Source organism: Lycium ferocissimum, chromosome 9 (genome assembly GCF_029784015.1).
Source record: "Lycium ferocissimum isolate CSIRO_LF1 chromosome 9, AGI_CSIRO_Lferr_CH_V1, whole genome shotgun sequence".
NCBI lineage: Eukaryota > Viridiplantae > Streptophyta > Magnoliopsida > Solanales > Solanaceae > Lycium > Lycium ferocissimum.
The window spans coordinates 40,574,420-40,587,347 of NC_081350.1; the positions used below are offsets into that span (position 1 = coordinate 40,574,420).

General features: G+C 34.2%; 1 protein-coding gene and 1 pseudogene across 1 annotated transcript in view; both read right to left on the reverse strand.

Annotated features, from left to right (window-relative positions):
- LOC132030783 (ABC transporter I family member 1) overlaps positions 1–12,422 on the reverse strand; it is a 28,767-nt gene extending 16,345 nt beyond the window's left edge. The window contains exon 1 of the mRNA XM_059420526.1: positions 12,358–12,422. The gene's annotated coding sequence lies outside the window, so the exon portion shown is untranslated. The remainder of the gene's footprint in view (positions 1–12,357) is intronic.
- On the reverse strand, positions 7,936–8,894 carry LOC132030784 (ABC transporter I family member 1-like; annotated as a pseudogene).
- Positions 12,423–12,928: the final 506 nt, after the last annotated feature.

Consider the following 12,928-nt stretch of genomic DNA (forward strand, 5'->3'; position numbering starts at 1 on the left):
AATTTTTAAATACCCAGTTAACATAAAGGGAATGAACTTGAAGAAAACAAAATCAGCTGCATTTTATGGCACATCAGATTTGTTTGTGCGAGTCACCTACATACAAGACCTCGGATTACTTTACCTTGAACTCCATTCCATTTGTAGTGCAAAAAGTATATAGCAACATTAATTCATGAATAATAAGACATTGGTAAGCCTTATCCGCTGCATTAGATACAAATGGGTGACTGAATGCAGCAACTTTCTACCATAACATGAAGACTAATTTATTTCCTTGGAAAATCACTATTTCCCTAAATTCAACTGAAGTTCCAAACGGACTTAGAGTGATCCATACTTCTTAAATTATGACACATTTAAAGACAACCGAGTAGACTCAAACACATACGATTTCAAGAAACCCACTTAAAATAGAGATCCATAATGGTGTAATCTCAAATTATAATGAATTCAAACACCTACCTCAAATGAAAAAAGAAAAGGGAAGCGTGCGCTAAGACTAGTTCCTATGCGCGGGGTCCTGGGAAGGAACGGATCTAAGGTCATTATACGCAACCTTACCTTGCATTTCTGCAAGAGGCTATTTCCATAGCTCGAACCCGTGACCTTTTTTTCACATGGCAGCAACTTTACCAGTTATGCCAAGGCTCCCCTTCCTCAAATGGAAAGAGAGTAAACAGAAAAGCCATGAACCCGGATAGGCGAATATACAGAGAGTAAATTAAAGGATGATTACTACCTTGTGAAATCCGTAGACTAAGCATTCATGGAAGTTAGATCGACTAAAAGTGAAATAAAGAATTCCAACTTTTCCCTTATAATTTCAAATCAAGCAAAATTCACAGAAAACCTACCGCATCACTAAATTGTAGAAAGAAAGGACACAGAAAGCACGAAGTGGTATAACAGAGACAGAAGTACAATAACTTTTACAAAGAAAAGGGGAAGCAATATCAGTGAAGCATACTTGAGCTGGAGCTCACAATGTTATAATGCCATCAAGAATATCTGGATGATAGTTTCCGGTAAAGTTATCTTTTGCATATTTGTTTTGCTGGCTTGCTTACCCCTACAACTAGCATTCGCGAGGAAAGAAAGAAGAGCGACAGGGTTCAGTTCAGATTTGACTGTTTGCAGCATGGGAGCAGATTCCCCAAAAAATCCCCTGTAACTTGATAAATCATAAGAGAAGAAGAAATCGTTGCGTAGAAAGTCGTGCTCAAACGGAGGGGGAGGAGGGGTATGACCATTACTTTAGCTGATCTCTTATCTATCTAAGAAAACGGATATTGGGATGCCTTTTGGATTTTGACACTTCCTTCATAATAGCCTAGGGTTTTTTACCCTAGAACCGACTTATCAGCTTTTGTAATCTAACCCCAATCTGTACTCGGCCTCTCTTGTAACTTTTGCATTTTCTTGATTCCAGTAATGAAACTACTACTTAAACAACAGTTACCATTTTTTTTTTTTTAAAAAAAAGCTACTACTTACAACAACAACATACCCGGTGTGATCCCACAGTGGGGTCTGCGAGAAGGGTGAGCGTATCCCGACCTTACCCCTACCTTTGCGAGGTAGAGGGGTTATTTTCGATACACCCTCGGCACTCGAGGAAAAACGAGTTCAAAGTAATTCGGAAAAAGAAATAAGCTGAAGTGAAGAAACCATGGAAAAATACGCCAGAAAGCAAAGATCACAAAAAGATTTCGAATCTGCTTCACAACAAAATAATATCGATAATCGAAGTACAAAAAATAACACATAGTACCGAAATCAAGAACAAGAAACAACAAGAGTAACGCTACGACTTACCAGTATGGAAGTTCTACTACCTACTAACCATCTACCCTTTGTGTCCTCCCTCCTATCCAAGGCGATGTCTAGATGTTTTAACGAAACTACTATGTACTTCATCAAAAACAAAAATTCATATAAATCAACAATTGGCATACTAACCTTGAATTACCATAACAACCTCAAATAAGTGGATTTTACACAAAGGATTCAAATAGTCAACCTTAGCAAATTAGGCATAATACATAGATAGACAACTTAATTTGGTCTCAATCGCAATTAAACATTCCAACTTTGAGAATGCACGTAGAACCTCAACTTATTCGCATCGTGTGTCTCGTGGACACCCGACGCCGACGTGACACATAAATTTTGAGGTGTCTAGATGGTCATCTCCAAAAGTTAAGAGTGTTCGATACAACGGGGACAAGTTGAGAATACTAGATGATCATTTTGTAAGTTGAGTGTTCAATCGACACAATGGAGACGAGTTGAAGTGTCTAGATGATCATTTTGTAAGTTCGGAGTGTTCAACCGACACAATAGAGACGAATTGAGGTGTCTAGATAATCATTTTTTTGTAAGTTGGAGTGTTCGACTACAGTAGAGGTCGAGTTTAAGTGTCTATCTATGTATTATTCCTTGAAATTAAGACATATTACTTCTTAAGTTCACATGATAATTAATTACTGCAGCAGATAATAAGAAACTAAAAGCAACAAATATTTATGATATTTAGGCATGCAATTCAATGAAAATCATTCAACATAATACCAATACTTACAAAGTCTCAGCTAGGCATTTCATCAAACATCTTTAACGAACCCTAACAAAACTTTCCCAAACATAATAGACAAAAAAAGATAATTAAAAATATGTTGCCTTTTAACTGCAAGAAGTCGAATCGCAGCCGTCCATCATCCACCGTTCACCGTACATGTCCGATGAGCAAACAGCTATAGTAAAGTGTTTTTTTTTTTTCTTTTTTTTCTTTTTTGAGAACTAAGCTGGAAAGAAATTGGTCATTTGCACATTTTGGGATGGTTTTTAATTTTTGGGAAAATAACACTCTATGTCTATTTGGAGAAAATATTTACTCTCTGTCTATTTGAAGAAAATATTGATCAGAAATGATCCATATTTTTAGTATTACTGAAATGATCTTAATTGCCCGGGGAATTTTGAGGGAGAAGTGTGCAATGATATGCTAGAGCCTCCCCGAAGGTTAGTTAGTTTGTGAGACAAAAAAATAATATGTATGCATATTTTATTTAGAAACAAACCTAAATTTTGAAAAGTGTAAATTCAAACAAAGATGAAAGAGTAAGCCTCACACATTAAGATAAATATACTACATACGTTTAGAGTCTCAAGATAGGATTGCTGACATTTATATTTAATCTATCATGTCGATATAATTTCTATATAACTATTTGTATAGATATATTTTGTTTTAATATGTTTAACAAAGATAAAAAATTTAGGTCTACTTTAATTGGAAGACATCGGCCCAAACCAATAGTTCTTCAATAATTTCCTTTCTGGAACTGAATATATTATATAATTTTTTATTTCACTGAGCTTTCTTGTTTCCTTTCTCTCTAGATGTTCTCTCCGTCTATCTATAATGAATATATATTAGTTAAAATTCTTATCCCTTGCAGTAATACTTTTCTAATACTACAAAATATGAATTTTAATTAGTTGGATTATGATGTTGTGTTTGTGAGCATATTCAAAGCAAGTCTCAACTCAAGCAATAGTTAATATATACTTTCTTCATTTCTTTTTAAATGATTTTAAGAATTTGGTACATCCATTAAAAAGGTTACTTAATAACATTAATTAAGTAGATTTTTTTAAAGACTCTTTACCTCTTTAATAAGTGAATAGTAAATTGATTTTTTTTTCAAATTTTTTTATGGAAAACTACTTAGAATATTGTTCAATTATTTAATAGATACATGTAATTTTGGGAGACAAATTAATACCTTCTTGATTTTTTTTTTAAAATGTCACTTATTTTAATTTTTACATCAAATTTAAAAGGTTAGAAAATCAGTTAAAAAGGAATACGAGAGCACCTTCTTTCGTGGTGTCAAATAAACATGCACACTTTGATCAAACTTGAGTAGGTCAAGCTCGATTATTTTTAAAATTAAAAAAAATAGATAGCTAATAGTAGTTGAAAAGGATCAAATGGATATTTGTTTTGTTAATTAATTGGTCCCTCAATTATTAATAAATTTTGTATTTGGTCCTCGAGATATATGACTCAACATATTTAATTTTAAATTAATTAATAGTTATGTTTTTGGTCCCCTCATGTCGAAATATGTTATATTCGAATTACTTTAAGAAATATATTACCCTCAATTCTCAATTATGGAGTAACAATAAGAATTTAACATAACACATGGGTATTAAATGGTGAAACAGTTAATAACGCTAGAAATTTGTCAAAGTTCACAAGTAAAAAGGATGGATTGTGCGGGTTTCAAGTAATTAAAGATTAAATATGCTTAATTAGATATCACAAGGACTAAAATTAGAATTTTATCAATAAGTGAGGGTCCAAAAGTGCTATTAATCCTCTTTATTTCATGATTTATTGACTTGCTACTATACTTCCCAGCAATTGAAGAGCACGATCACAATTTTTATCACTTTTTTAGACCTTTTCTTCATATTCCATTTGATCGAAAAGAAATTTAGTGTTCTTTATTTTTCTTAGCTGTTTTTCTTTCTTTTTCCCAATGGAGAACATTGACAAGATACCATTGGTCGAATGTCCTCATTATTCATAAGGAGTATCGCGTCTATATTTCTTCGGATAAAAAAGTGTGGCCCATTTATCTTTTATTTTTTTATTTCGAAAAGAGTGTTCGACTACCAAAATCGAAGACTGATGTTTTTTCAGACCTGCCTTATTAATCAAGCATGCATCTATTTAATTGTGCACTTTAGTCAAATTATCTCTTTTTTGCCTGTAGTTTTTACTATTTTCTTAAAGGGTGTTTAAATGGTATTGGGGACACTTTTGATCTTAGAGGAGATATTCTATTACCTTAAAAGTGCTTTTTTCTTTTGTCATGGATAGTAACTGTTGATAATTAGCAAAACCAAAGGGAATGGTAGTAGAGATAGAAGGCCTGTCGTTTGGGTGATTTGACTCTTTAGAATCAAGAATTACAATGGTGGCACTTGAATTTCAAATTGCAAGAAGTTGACCGATTGAGATACCCAAGGACTATTACATTTTCGAAATATCATAATATTTTTTCAACACAAATGCTGTGGCTTTTGTTCGTACTACTATTCTCTCCTAAAAATTTGTCTGAGAAATGTGAAACAAGAAATAAATGACATTGATGACTTTGGAGAATCATTGCGACGTGATGCTGTTGGCATTTTGGGTGAAGCTTGATAGTTGTTCCTGTTGAAAAATATATGAATATCTCAAAAAGAATTACTATTTTCGAAAAGCTGAAATTACAATTGTAACATATTGTTGATATATCGTTTAATATATTAATGGCCAACAACAATTTTTAAACATTGAATAAGCCTTGAAAGATTCATTTATGAGAAATTGGTGGCAGATTTCAAAGGGTATTATAATTAAATTGGTCATTTAATTTGGCTTTATGGCTTTGATTATTTTTAAATACTATAAACGTTTTCAGGTGATTGAAAGATGATTTCTTGGTCTTATATATACCTATATTCTTATTTGTTCAAGAGTGACACAGTGATAGAAAACCATATAAAGAGAAATACGTTTCCAATAGTATCGAAAGTAAAATAAAATGGGTACTTAAAACTTTTTTTTTTTAACTTTTAGCCTTATTTTTTCTACTAATTTTTTTTTTATTTTTAAAATTAACCTATAAATCTATTATAGGTAAAAATTAGGCCTCATCTCACCTTAATTAAGTCTCGGGCCTCGATTATAGAATAAAAAAAAAATCTTTTACGGACGCTTTCCTCTTTAATCGGTCTTGCGTGTCTCAAAATAGAATTAATCAAAAAATTCAATATAGATACCGAATGAAAAAAGTGGGGCCCCCAAAATTTTGGGGCCTAAAGCCCCCGCTTTAGTCGCTTGGCCCTCTGGTCGGCCCTGAATAGTATAGTATGCTGGGTTTACTTTGCGATAAATCTTATTAAATTTTGGCTCCTAGTTATATTCTAGAAGAGCTTGTTGAATTCGGTGGATACACCCATACCGCATAAAATATCCTTAAAGATAGTGTCTTTGACATGCCTTAAGCTTTGAAGAATTCCCTACAAATGTTCGTGATCAAGTATTTTCCGTAAGATTTCCAATATGTCTTTACTACCCGAAGAAATCTGGGGAACAGGGAGATGTGTGTGTTGGAAATATTAACAATATCAATTAGAATAATGAACAAAAGGATAGAATTAGCTATTAAGGGGGGTGATCGGATAGATGAGATCTCTTCACCGTTAATTATAGGTCTCGACTCTCCATCTCGAGCTTTTGGAATAGAAAAAACATTGATAGGGCACACGTTTTTCCTTTAAATGGCTTGACATCGTTAAAAAAAAAGAGTTCCTTAACAACAACCTTAACTTAGTAGCTTAATTCTTTCTACTTATGTGACTTTTAAAGATGTTGAGATCCAAATTCCAAAAAATGCAAACCACCAGCAACCTTGAAGTTACACTCTTGATGTGTTTGGTTCAGAGATAAGTTATGCAGAAATTAATAATACAAGAATCGTAATATAGATATTAGTAATACAAAAGGTATAATTTGAGTTTCTGGTTGACTATGCATTTGATTTCATATATTACAAATTATTATACAGCATATAATTCAAAATAATATGCTTTCTCTTTGTAAATAGATTAAAAGTTTGTTTGCCATATAGAACTTGTTTTGTCATTTAATATTTTTAATCCATGTATCACTAGTATATTTAGATCAATCCGAAGAACGATCTAAAAAATAGAAAGCGGGTTGTCGGCAAACGTGATGAGAGGGTGAGATTCAAAGGAGAAATGAGTAGCACAGAAGGCGAAATTAGCATTATTCACCCAATAATAAAGTACTGACATCTTTCTTGTTGGGGCTCCACACACTAGGAAAAGGCTGACAAGATGGGAAACCGACTATTAGTTACAAAGCCTTCAACAAGGTATCGAAAAGACTATCACAGTCTTTCGTTTTACTTTCTCCTTCCATTTTTATCCGTTCACTATATTAAAAATAGCTGTTCACTTTTACTTGACCTGTTTGAAAAATCAAGAGATAGTTTACCATTTTATACTTATTTTACCTTTAGTATTAAGTACTACTATAATTTTCAATTTATTTCCCAATGAGTGAGATGACGTATAATAATTAGGGGTGATATAGTAAAACTACCTTCTTATTTATTGCTTCTTAAGGGGTGTGTTAAGTCAAACATGGATAAGTAAACATGAACAGACGGGAGCACATTCAAACATGGACAAGTAAACATGAACGGACGGGAGTACATTCTATCCCATATTAGATAATACGTAAAAATTCTGTGTAATGAGATATTATTTATGAAAAAGAGAAGTCGCAACCAAATATAGTGCTGAATTTTATGTTGAAATTATCTTATTACTACAGCAACCAAACAATAGTGTGTTCAAAAGTTGTTACCAAATCCCAGTCAGTTGCTCAGTTTGCTGACGAAACAAAGATGAACATCCACACATCTCATGTTAATCCTATGTACAACCTTATCTTATACCTCCTGTAATGTCCAAAGTTGTTACAAAAGCCAAATCAGTGCTGAATCTGTTGATAAGATAAAGATGAACACCCAAACATCTTCTGTTAATTCCTGCTCCAAACTAGCATACAAACAATTAAGCTATTTGACATGTTGTAGATGAGAGCACTACATCTGATAAACTTATGCAAGGTGCTATCTACACATCTTTTTGATAACCCAACAAGTTCCTGAGTGCCAGCCGGCGCACGGTTCAAAACTCGATGAATAATGGACTCACCCCTCTGACCTTTGAGGCTTAAATACCAAGCTTTTGTGTGTGACAAGTTCAAACTCCTGGAGTATAAAATGAGGCGGAACTAACAAAGTAAAGATATTGAAGCTAATCCTAAACATTTAAATATATAAATCCTAGAGAAATTCTTGCAACCATCAAGAATGAAACAAAAGTGCAAACTTTGATGCCGCTACAAGAAAATTTGGCACATACACACCCTTCTGAATTTATTGCACAGTTTTCTTTAAATTTGGACTCTTTATCTTCTTTAAAGAATCAGTCGAGGCCACCTCGATCGAGCATGTCTACCAATGTCATCCTTCTTGGGAACCGTGGTGGAAGCCTTAGAAACATGGCATCCTCAATCTCGATCGGCAGATGGGTGGCAACAATGACGATACCACCCTTTTTCCCCGTGCTCGGCGATAATATACTCTAGCAATTTCACACCTTCGTCATCCAATGCTACGAAGGTTCATCGAGCAGCCAAAATAGGCCGATCAATCGCCAACAATCTGGCCAGCTGTGCCCTTTTCCTCGACCCATGAGAGCATTCGTGCTTTATCGTTTACTAATCTTCCAAGCCCCGTAAGCTCCAAAGCTGGCGGAGACCTACCTTGCTTGCTTTCAAGAACTTCGAACCATTGAACATTGTCAAGGGCGTGGAACTTCTCTTTGATAGCGTCCTTAAGGGAGAGCCAATTGAGTTGAAGTTTGTATTGTTGAAAAACACCTGAATCAGTTATGTCATGACCATTCCAGAGTATCTCACCAGCTGATGGTTTCGAGAAACCTGCTAACATTCGCAAGAATGTGGATTTACCAGAGCCATTAGTGCCTGTTAGTACAAGTGCACCACCATCATGGAGGGAAACATTTACGTGCCGCAAAATTTGTTGAGCATTTCTCATGCAAGACACATTGTTAAGCGAGAAGTCGAGGAAGTGGAGGTCTACGCAAAGACATCTTCAAGTGAATGCAAGGACCAAGATGAGTATGGGATATAAACTTCCTTGATTGAGCAACCACAGAGGATAAAAAGAAATAAAAGGTTGCTGATGCTCCTTCGAATCTTGCGGGAACTAAGAAGAAATTGAAGAAAAATTCTGCAATTCTGAAAATTAAAGCAAAGGTAGAAAAATTCATCAGTTTCAGTGATTCTAAAAATGTATCCAGTCAAGTTCACAACAGAAAGAGATAATGCTAAATCAAAGCATTATGAGCACTTCGTTATACATGCGAATAAAAACTAACATAGTGTATAAACTCCACCAATTAATAGAATCCCCATTGAAAGGACACCATTTGGAACTTCGAATCAGGCATGAAAGCAGCAGAATCAGTTAAATTGACGTGTTTTAGCACAAGATGCGTGAAACAATACAGAAAAAAAATAAGAAAGAGGAAAGAATTCAGGATGTTTCTCATTTATTTGCTAACACTATCGAAAGCTACCAAGTCACTGGATTTACAAATGATAGATTAGTTTCCCTCATATAATATTTCTTTGTCATAGAAGCACATTTAAAGAAATGGTAAAACAATTATTTTAAGTGTTAGAATTTGAAAGATTCCCAGAGAAACGAGAAAAGAAACATAGAGAAAGAGAAAAGGAGAAACTGAGCATTTATACTGTCCTCTTCTACTGAGACTAAAGGCCCCATTTGGACATACAATTTGAACATTTTTAGTTGTGTTTTTTTTTTTATAGACATAAAAACCCCACAAATTGTGAAAACGATCAAAACATTCTCAATTCTTATATAATCTTACCAAATGAGCAAATCATAGTTTATAACAAAATTAGTACACTACTAGAAGGCTTTTCTAAAAAATGCAACATCAATTAATCAAACTTTAGTTCAATAAAAACGAAAATTTAACATGAATAGTAATGTAACTACTCTTTAATATAATCCTTATAAATTAAAGGTTGGTAGACATAAATAAAGGTTGGTGAAAGTTAGTGAGATTGGTAAATGATTGATGGTGGTAATTGTTAAAAATATCTACCAACTTATGGGTCTTTTTTAACAAAATATAAACTTATGGGTTAAATTTTATATTTAAGAAGTTGAAACTATGGTTTCAAGATGGTTCCAAACGTATGTCCAAACGCTGGTTTGAAACCATGGGATGGCCAAACGCCTACTAAAATACAAAATTCTTGGCATCTAAAGTCAAAGGTTAACATCAGAAACTCTAAGAGCTTTAGGAGAATATAGAGGCTCTTTTAGGAGAATTAGTGATTTCTTCTTCACGTGAGACTAACATATAGCTTTATTGTCATCTAAAGTAAAAGAAATTCTTAGACTGACAGACTGTACTTCAAAAAAGACATGAATCAATTAGTAGTTTAGAGAGCCTTGTGTTGGTGTTCCATAATTAACACTGAAGCAAACATTGTCCAATTGCTCCTTTAAAATAGTAATTCTCTTAGTAATTAAAGCAAATTTCCAGCAATATCCAGTTAACATGCCAGCCAAGGGAATGACACTTGAAGAAAAACGAAAATCAGCTGCATTTTATGGCACATCAGATTTGTTTGTGCGAGTCACCTACATACAAGACCTCGGATTACTTTACGTTGAATTCCATTCCATTTTTGGAGGCAAAAAGTGTATAGCAACATTAATTCATGAATAATAAGACATTGGTAAGCCTTATCCGCTGCATTAGATACAAATGGGTGACTAGATGCAAAGAACTTTCTACCATAACATGAAGACTAATTTATTTCCTTGGAAAATCACTATTTCCCTAAATTCAACTGAACTTCCAAACGGACTTAGAGTGATCCATACTTCTTAAATTATGACACATTTAAAGATAACCGAGTAGACTCAAACACGTACAATTTGAAGAAACCAACTTAAAATAGAGATCCATAATGGTGTAATCTCAAATTATAATGAATTCAAACACCTACCTCAAATGAAAAGAGAAAAGGGCAGCCCGGTGCACTAAGCTCCCGCTATGCGCGGGGTCCGGGGAAGGGCCAGACCACAAGGGTCTATTATACGCAACCTTACCTTGCATTTTACGCAAAGAGAGCTGACTTTCACGGCTCGAACCCGTGACCTTTTGGTCACGTGGCAGCAACTTTACCAGTTATGCCAAGGCTCCCCTTCCTCAAATGGAAAGAGAGTAAACAGAAAAGCCATGAACCCGGATAGGCGAATACACAGAGAGTAAATTAAAGGATGATTACTACCTTGTGAAATCCGTGAACTAAGCATTCACATGGAAGTTAGATCGACTAAAGTGAAATAAAGAATTCAACTTTTCCCTTATAATTTCAAATCAAGCAAAATTCACAGAAAACCTACCGCATCACTAAATTGTAGAAAGAAAGGACACGAAACTGAAGTGGTATAACAGAGACAAAGAAGTACACATAACTTTTACAAAGAAAAGGGAAGCAATATCAGTGAAGCATACTTGAGCTGGAGCTCATACAAAGTTATAAAGCGATCAAGAATATCTGGATGATAGTGCCTGGAAGTATCTTTTGGTGCATATTTGTTTTGCTGGCTTAAGCTTACCCCTATAACTAGCATAGACCATCTTTTGGATTTTGACAGTTCCTTCATAATAGCCTAGGTTTTTTACCCCTAGAACTGACTTATCAGCTTTTTGTAATCTCAACTCTGTACTCATATCTTTGTAACTTTTGCATTTTCTTGATTCCAGTAATGAAACTACTACTTAAAACAACAGTTACCATTTTTTTTTTTTTTAAAAAAAAACTACTACTTACAACAACAACATACCCACCCAGTGTGATCCCACAAGTGGGGTCTCTGAAGGGTAGAGCGTATCCAGACCTTACCCCTACCTTTGCGAGGTAGAGAGGTTGTTTTCGATACACCCTCGGCTCAAGGAAAAACAGTTCAAAGTAGTTCGGAAAAAGAAATAACTGAAGTGAAGAAACCATGGAAAAATACTGTAGAAAGCATCACAAAGCATTCTGAACAGTAACTACAACAAAATAATACCGATAATCAAAGTACAAAAAACAACACATAGTACCAGAAATTGAAGAACAAGAAACTACAAGAGTAACGCTACGACTACTAGTATGGAAGTTCTACTACCTACTAACCATCTACCCTAATTTGTGTCCTCCTCCTATCCAAGGTGATGTCCTAGATAAGCTGAATGAAACTACCATGTACTTCATCAAAAAAAATTCATATAAATCAACAATTGGCATACTAACCTTGAATTACCAATAATCTAAGTTACTCGGACTCGGCAGTTTGGGTGCCGTACCCGTGTCGACACTGACACGGGTAAGGGTATGGGATCTGTGTCGGATCCAGTCAAACGAGATCGGGTGTGTTGACCAAAATTCAAGATTTGAAGAGATGGGAAACAGAATACCCGCTGCTATGTAGTAACAGAGACATGGGTTGTGTTGTACTGGGAAAAAACAGAGACGTGGAAAAGGTTTTGTTGGGGAAGAAGACGCAGATGCAGAGACGAACAAAGATGTAGAGAGTAAAGGCAGATTGCAAGTTGAAGCTTGTACTGGAATCTTACCTCAATTTGTTGATTTCACCGGATTCTATGGAAATTGTTGGCTGTAGATCGGCGTCTTTACAGCTCGAAGAAACGAAAAATTCAGCCAAGCAGCTGCTACTCCGATGGGTTGTTACTGTACTGGTGGTGGTGATAGGGGCTTGTCGTTTTTTATTTTCAGATGGGTTCTTAGCTAAAATTCTAATTTTTTTTCACACCCTTTTCAAAAACAAATTTACAGTTTTAATTTTAGAGTTTCAATCTAGATAATATACAAGTATTTAACTGTAAATTAAAGATCTGTATATGCTTTGAAGGCAAACATTTTTCATTTAAGTAAACTTCATATATATTTTTTGAGATGGATTTTTTTTTTTTTTTTTCGGATTAAACTTCATATATATTACAAATAAGTATATGCTTTAAGCAAGCAAATTGTATTAATTAACCTAATTATGCTATTTATAAATGTTTTCTTGGAAAAAAGGGATAATATCTAAATTAATTATTAGCATGTTAATTTTTCATAATTATGCATTTTTTTATAGCTATATTTTTATATTTAAAATTTATTTTTAGCCTAATCCCCGCA